Source organism: Ranitomeya imitator, chromosome 1, assembly GCF_032444005.1.
Source record: "Ranitomeya imitator isolate aRanImi1 chromosome 1, aRanImi1.pri, whole genome shotgun sequence".
NCBI lineage: Eukaryota > Metazoa > Chordata > Amphibia > Anura > Dendrobatidae > Ranitomeya > Ranitomeya imitator.
In genome coordinates this window covers 796,285,977-796,303,397 of record NC_091282.1, presented here as the reverse complement: position 1 = coordinate 796,303,397, position 17,421 = coordinate 796,285,977, and the positions used below count along the sequence as shown (strand labels likewise).

Genomic DNA, 17,421 nt, shown 5'->3' with positions numbered 1-17,421 from the left:
GTTCAGCACCTTCCTAGATTGGGTAGTTCGGTACGAGACGGGCAGTAAATCCCTAATTCACTACCTCGATGATTTCCTGTTCGTCGGCCCCAGAAATTCTAAACTCTGCTTCGATCTACTAGAAAAATTCAAATCCATCTCTCTCAAATTCGGCGTGCCATTGTCACCGGAGAATACGGAGGGTCCATGTAATGTATTGCCCTTTCTGGGCATTGAAATAGATACCAACATGATGGTGTTCCGCTTACCGGAGGATAAAATACAAAAAACCCTGCAAATGTTGAAAGGCTTCCGCGAAGTTAAAAAGGTAACCCTGCAGCAAATGCAGGCGTTATTGGGTCTACCGACGTTCGCCTGCCGCGTAATGCCGGCTGGCAGAGCATTCTCGCGCAGACTATCTCTGGCAACAAAAGGCGCTTCTCAGCCCGGCCATAGAATTAGGCTCACTCGTTCGCTAAAAGCAGATCTGCTGGTATGGCAGACGTTCCTACAATCGTACAACGGTCACACGTGCATCATGGCTAGAGAGACCACTAGCAAGGAATTAGGGCTGACATTAGGGTGGAACAAAAAAGAGGGTTTCGCAGCAATCTATAAAAACCAATGGTGCAAATCTGGTTGGCCAGAGAGATGGATGACAACAAAGTGGGGGCAAGACCCGGCCCTATGGGAATTGTTTGCGGTAGTAGCAGCATTGGAGATATGGGCCGATCAGTTGAGGAACATGAACATTCGTTTCCAAACTAAAAATACGAAAACAGCGAAGAGTTTAAATCACATGTCTTCTTCATCCTTGCCCATACTTGCTCTTTTGCGACGGCTTGCGCTGTTATGCCTAGAAAACAATATTTGGTGTAGAGCCACCGTGGTGGCGGAGGTTGACGAGAATATCATTAACCCATTGTTATTTTCCAATTGGCAGGATTTCAGAATCCAGCAGCCCAACGCGCAACCCCTGGGTATCCTGTGTCCACTGTCCCTGTGGGATACAGTGGCCAATCATTGATGCCCTTAATCCGGGCCTCCGTTTCGCCAGCTACCTGGCAGGTGTATGGTAAGGCTTGGGAGGAGTGGTGCTCACTAATTCGGGGTAGGCCAGTCGATAAATGAGATCAAGCACGAAGCGCGGTGACGACTGATTTTCTAATGCGGATGAGAGAAGATGGGGCGTCGGGCACCTCAGCACAACGGAAATTATCGGGGCTAGCATTTTTCTTTCAATTATTGGGATGGGTAGACGTAACTAAGTCCTTCTGCATAAGGCAAGCCATAAAAGGTTGGAAAAGGCTTCAGCCAAGCCAAGAATGTCACCGCCCCATTTCTCTGAGACTATTGCAGGACCTGATTGCTATATCCCCGTCGGTCTGCTCATCGCAATATGAGGCAGCCCTCTTATCGGCAGCTTTTGCGACCGTCTTTTTCGGAGCACTGCGTATCAGTGAATTGCTACCGCGGTCAAAAAACGCGTCGGAAGGAGGCCTAATTAATGAGGACATGGTAATATGCAGCAACGCCCTGCGCATCAGGGTTAGAAAATCCAAATGCGATCCCACCGGTAGGGGTACATGGGTCCTCGTTAACTCTACAGAGGGCCCAGCTTGCCCGCTAAAAATGGTTAGAAGATACGCCGTGATAAGACATGCTGGTAGATTTTTCTTCACTCATACAGACGGGTCCCCTCTGACCAAGTACCAATTCCAGGCGATGTTCAAGCTATGCTTGGAAAAAACCGGTGCAAATCCAAAAGAGTACGGGACACATTCGTTCAGGATAGGGGCGGCCACAGAAACGGCTAGAGCAGGAGTGTCAGAGGCCGAGGTGCAGAGAATGGGTCGTTGGAAGTCCGCATACTTCGCCAGATACATAAGACCTAACTTGCTTATTTAACATGTGTTGTCTCTTACAGGGGTTGAAGTTTGGGTTGTAGGAGATTCCTACGTTTACTGGGCCGAAAAGAGGGCCAAACTGTGGCCAGGAGGAACAAATCTTTACCTCCCGGGCATAAAAGTAAACTGGAGGGGTATCAGAGGCCTCCAGTGGAAACAGGTGTTTAAAGAGATGGTTGGCATAGCAAGGATGGCGGAACATCCGGTGATAATGGTGGTACACCCGAGTGGCAATGACCTGGGCAAATAAAAGGTGGCCGAATTGTACAAATGGGTGACAACGGATATGGATCGGTTCAGCTGTCTATTCAGGAACATGATACTGGTGTGGTCGGATATAACACCACGGGCCGTCTGGCGAGGAGTAAGAGATAAAAAAGCCATAGAGCGGACAAGAAGGAAATTCAACGCGCGGATTGGAAAATATGTGAGAGGAAGAGGCGGTATCGTGATCCGTCACCGCCCGCTACAAGGGGATAACACGCCACAATTAAGACCGGACGGAGTTCACCTAACCGACATTGGCCTCAATATTTTTCTGTCTGGTTTACAGGATGGGGTTGAACAGGCCTTAGCATCGAGGGGTGGGGTCGGAGTCCCGCGTAGTTAATACACGGGATCCTCCGTGGTGGAAAAAGCGGAGGAGGGCAAAGGTCGTAACCGCTCGTTAGGCCAATTCCCCTGTCGATCACGGACAGGAGCTCGGCGCGAGCCGCTCGTTACGATATGTAATTGCCCTTTCTCTGATTATTTAATTAATAAACTGTGACCGACCTGTTCAACCCACCTAGGACTGTGTGTGTTTCATTACGGGATTGATGGGAGGGGGGAAGGCACTGGTTACGACACCCAGGTCTCCACAGTCTGGCAGACGCGGTACTGAATAAGGTACGCGTCTCTGACTGGGGAGCACTTATAGACAGCTGCACGTAAAGGTTGTCAGTGCCAGTTCCCCCCCTAGCATCACTCCCCCCTTAGTGATGCACTAATTGGAAGACCCCCAGCCGGCCAGTGGGCACTAGAGGGGAGGGGTCTTACGGCCACTCCTACAGGGGTTAAATCCAGGTGTCCGGCCGGGAACTTTCTCTTTCACTCCCGGCAGGACACCTGGAAGCTTTTGTCCAACCCACCCTCCCTTTTAAAGGCTAATGATTAAACTAACCCGCAGGAGAATGTAAATGTGTGAATTATGTTGTAATTAAAAAAAAAAAAAATTTTTTATCATGCATGCTGATATAACTAACCCTGGTAACCTTTATTAAGTCACAGCGGAAAAAGCGGAGGAGGGCAAAGGTCGTAACCGCTCGTTAGGCCAATTCCCCTGTCGATCACGGACAGGAACTCGGCGCGAGCCGCTCGTTACGATATGTAATTGCCCTTTCTCTGATTATTTAATTAATAAACTGTGACCGACCTGTTCAACCCACCTAGGACTGTGTGTGTTTCATTACGGGATTGATGGGAGGGGGGAAGGCACTGGTTACGACACCCAGGTCTCCACAGTCTTGTAAAAATTGGCCTGGTCATTAAGTACCAAATTGGCTCTGTCACTAAGGGGCTGTAATGGAATGGGTACAAAAACGCTGCAGATTCACAAAAAAAGAAGTGACATGCTACTTCTTTTAAACCGCAGCGTTTCCGCAGCGGATTTTCCGCACCATTAGCACAACATTTTTTTTTCTCATTGATTTACATTGAACTGTAAATCAATTGCGGATCTGCAGTGTCTCTGCACCTCAAAAAACGCTGCACATACCCTTACTCTCCCTTCCATTTTCACCTTCAACGTTTGGGTGTGGGATGCCCCACTTGACTGATGGGGTTCCCCCACATCTTGTGAGACGGATGAACTTATGTCCTGACCTCCTAATTTATATGCCATATTCCTTGGTAACTTGTTTCCCTATTAACACTATATTTATGATGTGTGCTTATATTTATTATATTACATTACCTGAATCATGCCGCAATATATGGCGGTATTTTATGACAAGTGATTTTTTATACACTATGAGAGAAGTGCGCTTATCTTGCGCTTTAAAACAGAGATATAATAACAAGCCACAGTATATGGCGGTATTTTATGACAACTGATTTTTTTATGTGGGAAATGCGCTTATCCTGCACCTTAAAATAGTGCCATAATGACGTTTAAATACTTTACAAACAATGGACATGCGCAGCAGTCAGAACCTTTCCCAAATCTTTTTTTTTCTTTCTTCAGCACCACATTGAGTGGGTGCATACACATTTGGACTTATGGGAAGGTTGTTATGTCGTCACAGACATGCGCAATAGACTCCTGGGGACGCCGAGGATCTAGCATGTATTTTTTTATTGAAGATGTGTGTTTTTAGTCCTTTTTGGTGTGCAACACCTGCGACTAATTAATCACATGATATTTGCAATATTAAGTACTTTGTACACTATATATCACTATACATGTATAAGATATTTTATGAAAGATTTTGTACATCTGCACTTAGCACTTTAATCTATGTAATCCGGTGATTATGTCTTCACAAATCATGTTTGAAATTTTATGGTAATTAATTCATTAATGACATGTGCACCCTATATATGTATGTAGCACTGCTTGATTCATTGCTTGAGAAAGGATTTGTTTTATCCGAAACGTTGCCATGCCACAGGGCATTAACCCCTCTCTGACCTTAGACATACTGTCCCGTCGAGGTGACCTGGGCCTATCTGACCCTCGACGGGATAGTACGTCATATGCGATCAGCCACGTTCACGGGGGAAGCGAGGCTGATCGCCGCCAGGTGTCAGCTGATTATCATAGCTGACATCCGGCACTATGTCCGGCAGTCCTGGCACTTTAACCCCCGGAACACTGCGATCAAACATGATCGCAGCGTTCCGGCGGCACAGGGAAGCATCGCTCAGGGAGGGGGCTCCCTGCGTGCTTCCCTGAGACATATTTAGTATCGCCACGTCCGTAACGACCCGACCTATAAAATTGTCCCACTAGTTAACCATTCCAGTGATCACCGTTAAAAAAAAAAACGAGGCAAAAAACAATGCTTTATTATCATGCCGCCGAACAAAAAGTGGAATAACATGCGATCAAAAAGAGGGATATAAAAAAAATGGTACTGCTGAAAACGTCATCTTGTCCTGCAAAAAAACTAGCTGCCATACAGCATCATCAGCAAAAAAATAAAAAAAAGTTATAGTCCTCAGAATAAAGCGATGCAAAAATAATTATTTTTTATATAAAATCTATTTTATCGTAAAAAAAAGCGCCAAAACATAAAAATATGATATAAATGAGGTATTGCTGTAATCGTACTGACCCAAAGAATAAAACTGCTTTATCAATTTTATCAAACGTGGAACAGTATAAACACCCCCCCAAAAGAAATTCACGAATTGCTGTTTTTTTTTCTTTTTAATTTGTTTATTAATTCCAGAGTAAACAAACAATGCACACATTTACATTTATCATTATTAAGTATACCGTCGGATACAAATGATTACAGAACATCATCATATCCAAAGTTCACAGAAGTAATAAACTGTGCATGTTGAATCACTAGTACCTACAAAATACCTACTATACAACTTAAACAACTTTAACCATTAGTAGTAAGTCGCCAAAAGAAAAACAGATTTAAATTTGCTCCGCAACGATGTCCCAAAACCACATGCCCTCCCTCCCGTGTATATATCTAATCAGCGCAGACTACAGAGTATGATAAGATCAGTTCCATCTACCCCAAATTTTTTCGAATTTGCCTGGGCATCCTCTATTATGGTACAGTGTTCTTTCATATGGGATAACCGAGTTCACCAGGTCAATCCAAGCTCCGAGAGACGGGGAGGAGCTACCCATCCACCTTAACGCCAGTACCTTTCGTGCTAAGAAGAGCGTTTCTCGAAGGAAGATCCCAGTATGGTGATCCCAGGTCTCTGTATCCCACACCCCGAATAAGCAAGTCAATGGTTCAAGTGGGACAGGGATTGACAATAAAGATGTTAACAATGTCGTGACCTCTTTCCAATAGTGAAAAATTACCGGGCACCTCCATATCATATGGATAAAATCCGCATCACGTGTGTAACATCGTAGGCAGTCTGACGTATGGAGGCGACCCATTTTAAAAAGTCGTGTTGGGGTCAAATAAGTCTGATATATAATATATAGCTGGGTCATCCTGTTATTAACTGAGGGAGAAACTTTAGTTGGAGATTCTAGAATATCTTCCCACTCCTCTCCCAGTGTATCGGGAAGAAGTCCCTCCCATTTCTTCTTTAAAGAGTTAATAGTGAGCCCATCTCCCACGGATAATAGATATGTGTATAAAGAGGAAATGAGTCCCTGAGGACCCTGTGATTTGAGAATGCCTATAAGGGGTAGAGATGAAATTGCTCGACTTGCACCCATATTTCGCATATGTGACTGGAAAGCTGACCTTAGCTGTACATAACGGAAGAATTGAGATCTTGGGATATTGTAGGTATCCCGTAATTGTTCAAAGGATACAAAAACCTCCTGGTCATATATATTGCCCACCGAGAGAACACCATATGAGATCCAGAACTCAGTAGATGGGTGATTCAGTAATTCTGGAAAATAACTATTGTTCCATAGTGGCATTTCGGCTATTATATCTGCAAATTTAATAACTTTTTTTAATTTGTCTCCATATTAATCTCGCTTGTCGAAGCAATGGCAGCAAACGGGGAGCATTGACTTTCTCCATTTCCAAAAAACCCAATGGACAGTCAATCCGGGCAGAATGGATTAAATGACTTTCTGAATTAGGTAGGGAGTTACTAGGCATCCACTTGCTTATCGCCCTAGCCTGCCCGGCAAGATAGTATAGATAAAAGTCTGGTAGGGCTGCCCCACCCCCCTTTTTCGGTCTCTGTAGAGTAGATAGTTTGAGTTTGGGTCTGGTCTTCCCCCATATAAAGGACATGGTTAGGGAGTTTAAATTTGCAAAGAAAGACTTGGGTATTGGCACAGCACTATGTTGGAGACCATAATTAAATTTGGGGAGCAATATCATTTTAATTAAATTAATGCGACCTGCAACGGAGAGAGGGAGTTTGTTCCAGGTTATAAATTTAGATTTGACCAGGTCTAATAGTGGATAAATATTAAGTCGTAGGTCCAGCTGGCTATATTGAGACATATGAATTCCTAAATATTTGAAACTGGAGACTACAGGTAGTGACGAGAGATTTTTGAGACAGGGCATCGGAGCATGAGATAGAGGCATCAGAGCAGACTTATCCCAATTTATATAGAGACCAGAGAGTTTACTAAAATTATCAATAGTCGTTATTACTCATGGTAGTGTTTCTTCTATTTTATCCATAAATATGATCATATCATCAGCATAAAGACCGGTGGTATCCACACGATCCGCAATATTTATTCCTTTAATATCTGTGGAGGACCTTATGCGTATTGCCAAGGCTTCTATCGCGAAGGCAAAGAGAGCCGGGGACAAAGGACATCCCTGACGGGTTCCCCTATGCAAGGTAAAGGAATCAGAGATAGAGTTATTCACAATTACCCGTGCCCTAGGATTCCTATATAGTGTATCTATCCCTCTAATAAATCTGTCTCCAAAACCGTATTTCTGTAGACATGCGGAGAGGAAAGGCCATTCGGGGGAGTCAAATGCTTTAGCTGTGTCTAGTGATGCCAGAGCCCAATGAGAATAATTACAACAGGTCCAATACCCCTCCACAGAGAGAGAGAATTTTAGTCTAGTAAGAGGTTTTCACATGTGCCCATTCAGATGGAGACGTTTATTCTCAGCGAGAGGTAAGGCAAGTTTAGGACCTGGTATAAGAGAGATGCCGTAACGGGGCTACCAGATACACATAAAATTGGCCATTTTTATGCGCTAAAAGCTCTCATTTTTCATATTTCTAGTGCAGTAATGCAGTTCAAATTTCGTTTTTCAAGTTTATATGTTCTAGCGCTGCAGTGTGCTGCCTTATTTACTTAACTATATACGAGTTGGCGACTCTAGGTTCAGCACCTGTTCACACTGAGTCTATGTTTGGATGTGCCGGTCAGGTTTTTGAAATGTATTCTTTAGCCTTCTGATCGTGCACTCCGCCTCCTAGCTTCAGGTGTTTTAATTACAGCAGGTCCAATACCCCTCCACAGAGAGAGAGAATTTTAGTCTAGTAAGAGGTTTTCACATGTACCCATTCAGATGGAGACGTTTATTCTCAGCGAGGTAAGGCAAGTTTAGGACCTGGTATAAGAGAGATGCCGTAACGGGGCTACCAGGTACACATAAAATTGGCCATTTTTATGCGCTAAAAGCTCTCATTTTTCATATTTCTAGTGCAGTAATGCAGTTCAAATTTCGTTTTTCAAGTTTATATGTTCTAGCGCTGCAGTGTGCTGCCTTATTTACTTAACGGCTTTATATCCTGTCCGGCGCTCGTGCCCGTGGAAGTACTTCCGGGTGAGAGTGCAAGGGACGGACGTGCGCAAAAAGATCCGAAGAGGAGCGGGGAAAACCGAGGGAAGCCGAAGACGCGCGCCTGCGCAGAAGAGCCTGTACCCGGACTCTAATTTCCACCTGAGTGTTGTGAGAATGGCTTCCTATGGCGCTGCCGGTGCACAGAATGTGGCTATAGCTCCTTGTATCGCGGTCACTCCGGTTGAGGAGACGTGCCAGAAAGGGTCGGGGCGGAGCTCCGGGAGGAAGAGGTCTCGTTGGGACCCTATGGGCCCTCTCCACAGAAAATGTTGAGGAGAATCCGTCTCCCAGGGAGGTTTTAAGCCAGTCCTCTAGAAATTGCTCAGGTTGCTGACCCTCCGAGCGTTCTGGTAGGCCAATAATTCGAATGTTATTACGACGCAATCTGTTTTCCAGGTCATCTGCCTTTTGCTTCCAGGCGTTCACAGAGCCGGTGGCCTTTGATAGCTTAGCCTCCATTGGGGCAATGGTGTCCTCTATCTGAGACACCCTTGTTTCCACCTCTGAGATACGCCCTCTCATAGCTTGCATATCATGTCGCAGACGGCCCACTTCAGTATGTACGTTTTCTATTTTCTCAGTGAGAGAAGACCTGGTGAGGGATATGGCCTGCATCAACTGCTCAGATGCTTGTTTAAGAGTCAGTTCATCTTGTTCTCCCTCCTCATTGCTGTCAGAAAGACGATTTTTGCGTTGATTCTGCGTGGGATTATTTCTGAGAGTACGTGCATTATCTGGGGCATCTTCTCTGGCATATTTCCTTAACTTGTCAGCAGCCCCCGCTCCTTTAGAATGATGCATGGTGATTGACAGAAGATCCCCACCAAAGGACTGAACTTATTATTATGGCAGTCTATTCTCCAATAGCAGACCGGATAGGGCCAAACACCGGGACGTACCCCAAGGAGGCAGCGAGCCAGGCAAAGAATCTCAGATATTTGCAAAAGTATCAACTTAGGAATTTGCCCAAGCATCGTGTCCCAGAGCAGCCACAGTTCCCTAGGCAGAACAGCAGGGAGGGGGAATGATCCCTCCAAAGTTTGATAAGGGGGGTGCAGGGCCCAATTTTCCAGGGCACACACCGCTCTGCCTCCTTTACTTTTTTCAGGCCGGTAGCTCACCTCCTGAATTGCACCGCGATCGTGCTGTATAGCGCCTCTCTCCTTACTGCTGGAGAGTGCACTGTAGTAATGGCCGCCGTCCCCCAGGGCCCGCCCGCCGCTCCAGACCCGGCACCTGTTTCCTGCTCCCCAGTGTTCCACAGCGTCCCCGCTGTATGTAGATGTCCGCCGCGCTCCCAGGGGATCCACCCGGCTTCGGCCGCCGCCGGCGCTGCGTCCTGCCCGCCGGAGCCGCGCTCAAAGATAGCCGCCGCAGCTCAGGGATTTTTGCCACTCTTCCAGGCCGCCACAAATACCGGCTCTCCAGGACTCCACCGTCGCTGCCCGAGGGGTCGCCGGTCTCCTGAGGTCTCAGGGCACCGCCTCAGCCGGTGTAAGCTGCAGTTCAGGGGAATTAATGGCCGGATTCAGGTCAGGATGATCGGAGCTTCCATAAGGTGCGTCTTCTCTCCTAGCTTACATAGCCACGCCCCCCAAATTGCTGTTTTCTGTTTATTCTGCCTCACAAAAATCGAAATAAAAATCGAACAAAAAATGTCACATGCCCGAAAATGGTACCAATAAAAACATCAACTCGTCCCGCAAAAAACAAGACCTCACATGACTCTGTGGACCAAAATATGGAAAAATTATATCTCTCAAAATGTGGAGACGCAAAAACTATTTTTTGCAATAAAAAGTGTCTTTTAGTGTGTGACAGCTGCCAATCATAAAAATCCGCTAAAAAAAACAACTATAAAAGTAAATCAAACCCCCCTTCGTTACCTCCTTAGTTAGGAAAAAATAATAAAATTTAAAAAATGTATTTATTTCCATTTTCCCATTAGGGTTAGGGTTAGGGTTGGGGCTAAAGTTAGGGTTTGGGTTGGGGCTAAAGTTAGGGTTGGGATTAGGGTTAGTGTTTGGATTAGGGTTGGGGCTAAAGTTAGGGTTAGGGTTGGGGCTAAAATAAGGGTTAGGGTTGAGGCTAAAGTAAGGGTTAGGGCTACAGTTAGGGTTGGGGCTAAAGTTAGGGTGGGGGCTAAAATTAAGGTTAGGGTTTGGATAACATTTACGGTTGGGATTAGGGTTGGGAATAGGGTTAGGGGTGTGTCAGGGTTAGGGGTGTGGTTAGGGTTATGGTTGGGATTAGGGTTAGGGGTGTGTTGGAGTTAGGGGTGTGGTTAGGGTTGGGATTAGGGTTAGGGGTGTGTTGGGGTTAGGGATGTGGTTGGGATTAGGGTTAGGGGCATGTTCAGGTTAGGGTTATGGTTAGGGTTGGGATTAGCGTTAGGGGTGTGTTTGGGTTAGGGTTTCAGTTAGAATTGGGGGGTTTCCACTGTTTAGGCACATCAGGGGCTCTCCAAACGCGACATGGCATCCGATCTCAATTCCAGCCAATTCTGCGTTGAAAAAGTAAAACAGTCCCTTCTGAGCTCTCCTATGCACCAAAAGAGGGGTTTACCCCAACATATGGGGTATCAGCATACTCAGGACAAATTGGACAACAACTTTTGGGGTCCAATTTATCTTTCTTGGAAAAAAAAATGATTTTTTATTTTCACGGCTCTGCGTTATAAACTGTAGTGAAACACTTGGGGGTTCAAAGTTCTCACAACACATCTAGATAAGTTCCTTAGGGGGTCTACTTTCCAAAATGGTGTCACTTTTGGGGGGGTTTCCACTGATTAGGCACAGCAGGAGCTCTCCAAATGCGACATGGCATCCTATCTCAATTCCAGTCAATTTCGCATTGAAAAGTCAAATGGCTCTCCTTCCCTTCCGAGCTCTGCCATGCGCCCAAACAGTGTTTTACCCCCACATATGGGGTATCGGCATACTCTGGATAAATTGCACAACAACTTTTATGGTCAAATTTCTTCTGTTTCCCTTGGGAAAATAAAACATTGGGGGCGAAAATATAATTTTTTATTTTTACGGCTCTACACTATAACCTTCTGTGAAGCACTTGGTGGGTCAAAGTGCTCACCACACATCTAGATAAGTTCCTTAGGGGGTCTAGTTTCCAATATGGGGTCACTTGTGGGGGGTTTCTACCGTTTAGGTACATCAGGGGCTCTGCAAACGCAATGTGACGTCTGCAGACCATTCCATCTAAGTCTGAATTCCAAACGGCGCTCCTTCCCTTCCAAGCTCTGCCATGCACCCAAACAGTAGTTTTCTCCCACCTATGGTGTATCAGCGTACTCAGGACAAATTGACCAACAACATTTGGGGTCCAATTTCTCCTGTTACCCTTGGGAAAATAAAAAATTGGGGGTGAAAAGATCATTTAAAAAAAAATATATATGATTTTTTATTTTTACGGCTCTACATTATAAACTTCTGTGAAGCACTTGGTGGGTCAAATTGCTCACCACACATCTAAATAAGTTCCTTGTTGGGTCTACTTTCCAAAATGGTGTCACTTGTGGAAGTTTCAATGTTTAGGCACATCAGGGGCTCTCCAAACGCGACATAATGTCCCATCTCAATTCCAGTCAATTTTGCATTGGCACGTCAAACGGCACTCCTTCCCTTCCCAGCTCTGCCATGAGCCCAAACAGTGGTTTACCCCCACATATGGGGTATCAGCGTACTCAGGAGAAATTGCACAACAACTTTTGGGTCCAATTCCTCCTGTTACCCTTGGTAAAATAAAACAAATTGGAGCTAAAGTAAATTTTTTGTGAAAAAAAGTTAGATGTTCATTTTTTTTTTTAAACTTCTTGAATGTGGTTTTGAGCACCTTGAGGGGTGCAGGTTTTAGAATGGTGTCACACTTGGGTATTTTCTATTTCTATCATATAGACCCTCAAAGTGACTTCAAATGTGATGTAGTCCCTAAAAAAAATGGTGTTGTAAAAATGAGAAATTGCTGATCAACTTTTAACCCTTATACCTCCCTAACAAAAAAAAAATTGGTTCCAAAATTGTGCTGATGTAAAGTAGACATGCGGGAAATGTTACTTATTAAGTATTTTTTGTGACATAACTCTTTGATTTAAGGGAATAAAAATTCAAAGTTGGAAAATATGTGGCTGCTTCGGCACATATGTTCAAGTAGGAACTATGCGATATGAAGTGGTCTGTCTACTGCACATTTTTTCCTACAGGTTTCCTCAGAGTTTAGAAACAGGCACGGCGCTGGGGTTGTGGGTTCCCACCGTGGCCACATCCACGCAGTATTTTAGGCTCCTGCTGCTTTTCTCCCATCTTCTAAATATTAACTCATAGGCTGAATGTTGGTCTATAGAGTATACCGTATTTTTCGGACTACAAGACGCACTTTTTCCCCCCCAAAAAAGGGGGGAAAATGGGGGGTGCGTCTAATAGTCGCAATGCAGGCTTACCGTGGCGGCAGAGGTGCGGTGGCAGAGGTGCGGTGGCAGAGGTGCAGCGGCAGAGGTGCGGCGGCAGAGGTGTGGCGGCAGAGGAGGCGCAGTAAGCGGGGTCCCTTTCTCCAGTGAGGTGATGCAGCAGCCCGGTATGCAGCAGAGCCGGGTGAATCCTGTTGTTATCGGTGGTGGCGGCCATTTTCCTGAGGCCGCGCGTGCGCAGATGTAGCGCTCTGCTTCCCGGGGCTTCAGGAAAATGGCCGCCGCGATCTCCATCTGCACACGCGCGGCCTCCCGCGGCCATTTTCCCGAAGCCCCGGGAAGCAGAGTGCTTCATCTGCACACGCGCGGCCTCAGGAAGATGGCCGCACCCACCGATAACAGCAGGATTCACCCGACTCTGCTGCTTACCGGGCTGCTGCATCACCATACCGGGAAAAGGGACCCCGCTTACTGCGCCTCCTCTGCCGCTGCACCTCTGCCACCGCACCTCTGCCACCGCCCCTCTGCCGCCACGGTAAGCCTGCGTTGCCTGCACGGTAAGCCTGGGACCCCTCTCACGCCATACCTCTCACTGCACCTCCTGATCCCAACACCTCCTGATCCCAGCACCTCCTGATCCCAGCACCTGATCCCAGCACCTCCTCATCCCAGCACCTCCTCATCCCAGCACCTTCTCATCCCAGCACCTCCTCATCCCAGCATCACCCCACCTCTGCCGACACCTTGCCTCCTGTGACCCTGCTCTGCCACCGCCAGCCCTCAGGTGAGATACTGTAAATTCGGACAATAAGACGGACCAGCATCTTATAAAAAATCTATTTTTCTGCAATTTTCACCCCAAATTTGGGGTGCGTCTTATGGTCCGAAAAATACAGTAATTGACCCTAGAGAAGAAGTACCAAATAGGGACACTAGACTTAAAGGGAACCTGTCTGCAGGATTGTGCTCAGTGACCTGTGCTCAGGATGGTGCTGCTATGCTGACTTAATTAATACTTGTGTTGATTAAATCCGTCTTGTGGTTGTTGTTTAATCTGTGTTTGTAGTTTTCACTTAATGACATGCTCGTGCCCCGGCAGCACATTCTGTACAAAAGAAGGACAGCGCCTCCCCAGTTGAATTTACATCTCCTTTATTCTGCCTTCTGTAGCAATGTCTCGATCAAACATGATCTTTATCATGCCTTTATCAATATAATATATATCCTATAATACTGCTCCTATGCACAAGAATATAACTACTATAATACTGCTCCTATGTATAAGACTATAACTAATAAAAATACTGCTCCTATGTACAAGACTATAACTTCTATAATACTGCTCCTGTGTACAAGAATATAGCTACTATAATACTGTCCCCTATGTACAAGACAATACCTACTGTACAAAACAGCAATTGAATTGAAGGTGGGGCATGGGGAGAGAAAATTATCATCAAAAGAGAGCAAACAATGAATTTTGAGGGTGGGGGAGTAAATTATATATTGAATGTGGGGGTACAGCTGTTGATAATGAATAGAGGATGTGAGAGAGAAGACATGACAATGAATTGGGGAAGAAGGGGCATGTAAATATAATGAGTCGGGGAGCAGGAGATTCATGGGGGCGTTGATCATGCAATGACGTCTTCCTTGGCCTTTCGGCAAGAGGATGAGGGCACAATAATCCCCGTGCTTTCCCTGCAACGTAGACCAATCTAGATTTATGGTCTAAAGAAGAAAAGAAGATTTCTGCAAAGACATTTCATTTTCCAGTACTTTTTGGTCCATTGTTTTTGTTTTTGATTTTTGATTTGTATTGGGTTTTTTTTGAACCAACGTGGTTTTCTATTGGTAGCAAACAAATAAACATATAGGGAACACTAATGTATAATGGTTTATGAAGAATTTGAATAGTTTAGTGGTAGGATAATTAATTAAAGTGATTTAAATCAGGGGTGGAACGTGTTGTATTATATATTTTTTAATGATGTTGACACTCCAATAAATTAATACGAATAATAGAGATATTGATTGGTTTTGTTATTAGTATATGCATTTTCAATGGAGTCCACAGAAAGCTAATTGAAAACTTGTGCAGTCACATGTCAATTGTTCCAAATGGTCAGTCTAAAGGCCCCGTCACACATAGCGAGATCGCTGCTGAGTCACAAGTTTTGTGATGCAACAGCGATCTCAGTAGCGATCTCGCTATGTGTGACACGTAGCAGCGATCAGGCCCCTGCTGTGAGATCGCTGGTCGTGTCGGAATGGCCTGGGCCATTTTTTGATCGTTGAGGTCCCGCTGACATCGCTGAATCGGCGTGTGTGACGCCGATTCAGCGATGTCTTCGCTGGTAACCAGGGTAAACATCGGATTACTAAGCGCAGGGCCCCGCTTAGTAACCCGATGTTTACCCTGGTTACCATCGTTAAAGTAAAAAAAACAAACGCTACATACTTACCTACCGCTGTCTGTCCCCGGCGCTGGGCTTCTCTGCTCTGGCTGTGAGCAGCGGGCAGCCGGAAAGCAGAGCACAGCGGTGACGTCACCGCTCTGCTTTCCGGCCGCTGTGCTCACAGCCAGAGCAGAGAAGCCCAGCGCCGGGGACAGACAGCGGTAGGTAAGTATGTAGCGTTTGTTTTTTTTACTTTAACGATGGTAACCAGTGTAAACATCGGGTTACTAAGCGCGGCCCTGCGCTTAGTAACCCGATGTTTACCCTGGTTACCCGGGGACTTCGGCATCGTTGAAGACAGTTTCAACGATGCCGAAGTCTTTCCCCTGATCGTTGGTCGCTGGAGAGCTGTCTGTGTGACAGCTCTCCAGCGACCAAACAGCGACGCTCCAGCGATCGGGATCGTTGTCGGTATCGCTGCAGCGTCGCTAAGTGTGACGGGGCCTTAAGCAAAGTGAATGTAAATGACCCAGTAATTTACATTTTAGAGTACACTTTACACTTATCTTCAAAGATGGGAACCAAGATGGTATCATGAAAATGTTAATTAGACAGATACTTGTTAAGCTCCCAGGGATGCCAGGTGGTGTTCTTAGCTATTTGGCCTGAAGGCTTCAGACACATACCATGATATAGAACAAAGCAAATAACATTGAATGGACAGTGACTTTACATATAAATGAGGTATGCCTGGGACACAGGGACAGAGAGAGACAGACAGGGACAGATTTGATTGAGCGAGGACACAGAGAGCAGGCTGAATTGACTCCTACCATTTCCAATGTAATGTATGACTTTATTGATTATTTGCTATTTTTAGTGACTGTTTATATTTATTATCTTTTATTAAGTAAATTCATTTTTGTCTTATTCAATTTTCGTGTGAGCATTTATTTATTCATCACAATTCTTTGAACCTTAACAAAACAAGTGGTGTCAGAACAAGTAGGAATTGTGTCTTGAATAAAAATGTTGGCAAAATTGAATACGTTTTTTAAGAATAAGAAAGCAATTGAGAATGTTAGATCCTTGCCATAATGGGTGTTGTCAGGATCCTGGACCCCAATGGCACAGGAATGTAATAAATACAGTATATGGAGGGACAACGTTTAGCAAATCCCCAGGATGTGGCTGAGAAATTTGATCTTTCAAGGTATGATGCAAAGGAGCAAAAACAGCAGTGGCCGTTGGATGGGTATGTGTCCAGGCACTGCAAAGTTTGCAGGAGGAGATTGATAACTTGTGTTTAGATCTGCATACAGCTATAGAGCAAAGGATCAGCTTGCAATAAGCATTGAGAGATCAAGTGAAACAGCATGATAAAATGCAAAAGAGTTTGGAAGAATATGTAATAAAAAATATGAATAAGAATAAGCGCAGGAGGAGACAGCAGCCAGTGTCAGATATTTGTACAGCACATGTTAGAACCATGAATGCACATGAGAAATGGTCAGGTTTGTTAAAATGTGATGGCTAAAGAAAATGAGGTAGAATTGCATGCCAGACCTATTTTAGTAACAAAGACCAGGAGAGAAGTTACTCAGCATAGGGGAGATAGAATGTATGCAGGAGATGCAGCTGTTGGCGCAGAATCCGCCATGATAAAAGAAACTAGAAATTATACGTCAGGGGAACTAACAGAATTAGCCACCAGATACCGACAGCAAGCAGGAGAGCATTTTTTAACATGGATTCTCAGGCTATGGGATTTTGGAGCCGATACGATAATCTTGAACCATTATGAGGGCATAGGAATTGCTAGCATTTGTATTGATCCCATGGTGCGTTTAAAAATGAGACGTGCAAGGGACACTGCAGAGAATTTTTCCCTATTGCATTTGGTGAGGGATTCTGTGGCACAAGTGTATGATTCTCCTATTGAATTAATACCACAAACATGATGGGAGTCTCTTGCAGATAGAGTTCAGAGACTGAGAGAAATCGCATGTACAGGTGGTATAACTCGCAATCCTTTGCCAGATATGAATGATCACTTTGCTGTTGTCGAGGATTGGAAGGGGCCAGATGCTGCAGTGATGACAGAACTGATGAAAAATAAGTTCATAGAAGGTGCCCCGGCTGCTTACAAATCCCCATTATTCACCATGTTCAGTGCGCTCATGGGAAACTCCACTAATGTATATACAGCATGCAGTTTAATTTCTCAGTTATCTGCT

At 45.1% G+C, this 17,421-nt stretch overlaps 1 protein-coding gene across 1 annotated transcript in view; it reads right to left on the bottom strand.

The window, feature by feature from the left end:
* Positions 1-17,421, bottom strand: part of ANKRD9 (ankyrin repeat domain 9) — a 75,887-nt gene that overhangs the window by 46,899 nt on the left and 11,567 nt on the right. The window lies entirely within an intron of this gene.